This window comes from Panthera uncia, chromosome B4, assembly GCF_023721935.1.
Source record: "Panthera uncia isolate 11264 chromosome B4, Puncia_PCG_1.0, whole genome shotgun sequence".
Lineage (NCBI taxonomy): Eukaryota > Metazoa > Chordata > Mammalia > Carnivora > Felidae > Panthera > Panthera uncia.
In genome coordinates this window covers 132,241,318-132,246,385 of record NC_064809.1, presented here as the reverse complement: position 1 = coordinate 132,246,385, position 5,068 = coordinate 132,241,318, and the positions used below count along the sequence as shown (strand labels likewise).

At 43.4% G+C, this 5,068-nt stretch overlaps 1 pseudogene; it reads left to right on the top strand.

The window, feature by feature from the left end:
• The first annotated feature begins 224 nt into the window (after positions 1-224).
• Positions 225-293, top strand: LOC125920465 (uncharacterized; annotated as a pseudogene).
• Positions 294-5,068: the final 4,775 nt, after the last annotated feature.

Here is a 5,068-nt window from a genome sequence, read left to right as displayed (position 1 = left end):
CGACTTCAGCCAGGTCACGATCTCGCGGTCCGTGAGTTCGAGCCCCGCGTCGGGCTCTGGGCTGATGGCTTGGAGCCTGGAGCCTGTTTCCGATTCTGTGTCTCCCTCTCTCTCTGCCCCTCCCCCGTTCATGCTCTGTCTCTCTCTGTCCCAAAAATAAATAAATAACGTTGAAAAAAAAAAAAATTAAAAAAAAAAATTAAAAAAAAAGAATACCGAGTGTGAGCTTTGCTCAGTGGCAGTATCGTAGCCAATGAGGTTTATCCGAGGCACGATTATTGCTAATTGAAAGAATACCGAGTGTGGGCAGTGCTGTGTGTGTGTGCAAACTGCGTGGGGCAGGGTGGGCACTGTCTTTTGCTGCCAATTAGTTTTAATCTTGAATACAGTAAAAGAGGAAAAAGTCAAGCAACATGGAAACTTTCTTCCAAGTAGGGTGAACTCTGGACTCTTAACTCAGGCCAGCGTTTCTTTCTTTCTTTTCCTTTTCTTTTTCTTTTTTTTTTTAAGTTTATGTATTTACTCTAGGAGAGAGAGAGTATGTGTGAGCGAGAGAGGAGCAGAGAGAGAGGGAGAGAGAGTCCCAAACAGACTCTCCGCCAACAGCACAGAGCCCCATGTGGGGCTCGATCCCACAAACCGTGAGATCAGGACCTGAGCCGAGATCAAGAGCCAGATGCTTAACTAACTGAGCCCCCCAGGCCAGAGTTTCTAAATGCCTTTTCCATGGGCATTGCATTTGTAGGCGTGATTTTTTTTTTTTTTCACAGAGTGGAAGATTTAATATTGTTAAGATAACAATTCTCCCCAAATTGGCATACGGATTCAGTGCAATCCCCATCAAAATCCCAGCAGTTTTTGGTAGAGATTGATCAGCTGGTTCTAAAATTGACACAGAAGTATGAAGGACCTATCGTGGCCAAAACAATTCTTAAAAAAAGGACAAAGGGTGGGAGGGATACCTGATTTTGAGACTTATCATAAAGCTGCAGTTATGAAGTCTGTGTGGTCTTAGCATAAGGGTAGACCTGTCGTTCAATTAGCAGAATATGGAGTCCAGAATCAGACTCCCGCTTAAACAGCAGATTGATTTTTGACCAGAGTGCCAAGGTAATTCAGTGTGGGAGCAGACATTTCCGGACTAGCGCTGGAAAAACTAACTATCCCTACGGAAAACTATGAGCCGCAGTCTTCCCTCATACCACACACAGAAATTAACCGAGAATGTAGCCTAAACCTAAGTGCTAAAGGCACCAGTTTTGCTTAAAGCCGGGCATGATTTTATCCGATGAAGAGTTTTCCACTACCTGTTCCTCTGTGATCTCGGGGCAGAGCGAGTGACCGACGCAGAAAGCTCACCACGCCCTGCCACCGGGGCACTGCAGGGGGTCCTGGCAAGTGCATGTGTGGACGTGCCAAGACAGCAAAAGTGTAGGAATCCAGACTCGTGGTGGCTTGTGTTGCCTGAACTGAGCAGAAAGCTCGGGGACCGTGACTTCACCCTATGCTCCTGAGAAGCCAACCCCAGGCAGCCCGATCTTCAGTCCAGCCTCCAGTGCAGAGGGGCAGTGACCCTGGCAGGGAGGGATGGCCTCGGGAAGAGAGGAGAGGTCTAAGACTTGGGGGCAGATCTCCCTAGGTGGAAATCATGTCTCCCAGGCTTTGGGAAGGTGGCCTTTCCTCTCTCGGGACCCGTGAACACTCAGGTACTTTAATATGAAAAGTCAAAGGCGTGTGACCTTAATTTGTACCCACAGATGGTGAGGCAGGACGTGTCAATTACACTTTCTACCAGCTGTAATCTGCATCCACACATGGCTTACAGTTTGCAAAAGGCATTTCCTTGGTCAGTTACCGTATCTGATCTTGGCTTTGTGGGCCATTTAGGGATCATTTACTCACTCGTTCAGAATATATGTATTTATCTATCTACATCTATCTACCTATATATCGAGCCCCCGCTTTGTGCTAGCGTCCGTGCTGGCCACGACGGGGACGCAACAATGAGTCACAGCAGACTTGGTCCCTGCCCTCTGGGAGCTGACATTGGTTTTCATGGCATCAATGTGTAATCAGTGCCTTCGAGAAAGACCTTGGGTTGTTTTTCATCGTTTGCAATCGAGAACCAACCTGTGACCTGTACAAATGGCACTTATCTACGGATAAATTCACAGACTGGGATGGCGTGGCGAGAGGGTTTCGCTGGATGTCATTCAGTTGCCCTCCACCCCTGGACTGGTACCATCTGGCATGCCTCCCGGCCATGTGCGAGATGCCTGTTTGCTCACAGCCTGGCCAGAAGAACGGGTTGTCGAAGTTTTGGATTTTTGCCAATCTGACAGGTGAGAGATGCTATCTGAGCGTTTCGATTTGCATTTCTTTTACTTACAAAAAGACCCTCCCTCTCGCTGACAGATTAAGGGTCATGTTTTGCCTGTGCGTAAGCTGCCCTTGGCCTCTTTTTCTTCTCTGTGTTGTTGGTCGTTTTCTCCTTGACTTCTGGGAGCTCTTTAGAGGTTAGGAAAAGTGGACCTTTGGGATCCGAGGGGCACAAAAGTTATCCCAAGTAGTTCCTTCTACTTTGACTTCCCTGATGGTGTTTTGGAGGAGGACACGGATCAGTTGGCATTTTCAAGGAGTCAAGTTTATTCATCTGTTCTTTTATGGCTTCTGGATGGATTTCCTACATAATTAAGAAAACGTTCCCAACTCTGAAGTTACAAAGGAATTCACCCATGTTTTGTTCTGCATGTTTATGGGGTTTATTATTTTCCATTTGGAGTTTATCCTGGGGCATGTTCTGAGAGGTGAACTCCACCTGCCCAACACCTTAGAAGACCCATTTTACTTTGCTGATTGGAGATACTGCCTTTACTGGATGTGTGAGCACTTCATTATTGCTGTGATAGGTTTTGTTTCATTGTCCTGTTTGTTCGTATGTTAAGACTGCACTGTTTTTGTTTTCTGGTGTGTGTGTGTGTGTGTGTGTGTGTGTGTGTGTGTGTGTGTGTTTAAGACTGCATTGTTTTAGGGGTGCCTGGGTGGCTTAGTCTGTTGAGCATCTGACTCTTGGTTTCAGCTCAGGTCATCATCTCATGGTTTGTGAATTCGAGCCCCGCATAGGGCCCTGTGCTGACAGTCTGGAGTCTGCTTGGGATTTTCTCTCTCTCTCTCTTTCTCTCTGCCCTCTCCTTCTCTCTCTCTCTCTCTCTCTCTCTCTCTCTGAAAATAAATACATAAACTTAATTTTTTTTCAAAGACTGCATTGTTTTAATTATTGAAAATTTATAGGAGCACGTGGGCACAGTCACGTCTGACTCTTGATTTGGCTCAGGTCATGATCTCACAGTTCATGAAATCAAGCCCCTCATGGGGCTCTATGCTGATAGCAGAGTCTGCTTAGGATTTTCTCTCTCTCTCTCTCTCTCTCTCTGTCCCTCCCCAGTTCACACATGTACACTTGTACTCGCTCTCTCTCTCTCAAAATAAATAAACATGAAAAAAAAAAGAAACTTTATAGTGTGTTTTAATATCTAAAGCACTCCAGCCCTTCCTTTTTTTATCTCCTTCTCAGAGTTTTCCTATGGGTCTTGGCTTGTTTATTTTGGTATATGAACTTCAGACTCAATTTGTAAATTCCAGACTCACACATGTATCTTTGGTTTTGTTTCCCTTGCTTGTGGAGAGGTATCTAGAAAAGGGTTTCAACAGCTGAGATCAAAGAAATTACTGCCTGTGCTCTCTTCTAGGAATTTTATGGTTTTGTGTCTCACATCTAGGTCGTTCATACATTTTGAGTTTATTTGTGTGCGTGAAGAAAGAGGCCCAGTTTCATGCTTTGGCATGTGGCTGTCCAGTTTTCCCAACGCCATTTCTTGAAGAGACTGTCTTTTCCCCGTCACGTATTCTTGCTTCCTTTGTTGAAGATTAAGTGGACATACAAGCGGGGGGTTATTTCTGGGCTCACTATTCTGTTGCATTGATCTATGCGTCTGTTTTTGTGCCAGTGCCATACTGTTTTGATGACGACAGCTTTGTAGTGCATCTTGACATCTGGGATTGGGAAACCACCACCTTTGGTCTTCTTTCTGAAGATTGCTTTGGCTACTCGGGGTCATTCGTGGTTCCATACAAATTTTAGCATTATTTGTTCTAGTTCTGTGAAAAATGCTGTTGGGATTCTGATAAGGATTGCATTAAATCTGTAAATTGCTTTGGGTAGTGTGGACATTTCAACAATATTGGTTCTTTTGATCCATGAGCATAGAATACCTTTCCATTTCTTTGTGTCATCTTTGATTTTTGTCGTCAGTGTTTTATAGTTCTCAGAGTATCGATCTTTCACATCCTTGGGTAAGTTTATTACTAGGTATTTTATTCCTTTTGGTACAATTGTAAATGGGCTTGATTTCTTACTTTCACTTTCTGCTACTTCATTATTTGTGTGTGGAAACGCAACAGAGATTTCTGTATATTAATTTCTGTATGTCTTATGACTTCACTGAATTCGTTGATTAGTTCTAATAGTTTTTTGTTTTGTTTTGTTTTTGTTTTTGAAACTTTAGGTTTTCTCTTTATAGTATTGTGTCATGTGCAAATAGAGTTTTTCTTCTTCCTTACCAATTTGGATGCCTTTTATATCTTTTTCTTGTCTGATTGCTTTGGCTAGGACTTCCAGTACTGTGTTGTGTTGAATAAAAGTGAGAGTGAACGTTCTTGTCTTGTTACTGACCTTAGAAGAAAAGCTGTTTTTTACCATTGACATGATGTTAGCTGTGGGTTTTTCATATATGGCCTAATAATATGGCATATTATGTTGAGATATGTTCCCTCTAAACCTGTTTTCTCGAGGGTTTTTATCATGAATGGATGTTGTACTTTCTCAAGTGCTTTTTCTGTATCTGTTGAGATGATTGTATGGTTTTCATCCTTTCCCTTGTTAATAGGATGTGTCATGTTGATTGATTTTTGGATATTGAGCCACCCTGGCATCCCAGGAATAAATCCCAGTTGATCATGCTGAATGCTTTTTTCCCCTGCCCCTCCCAAGGATTTTTTAAATATATTG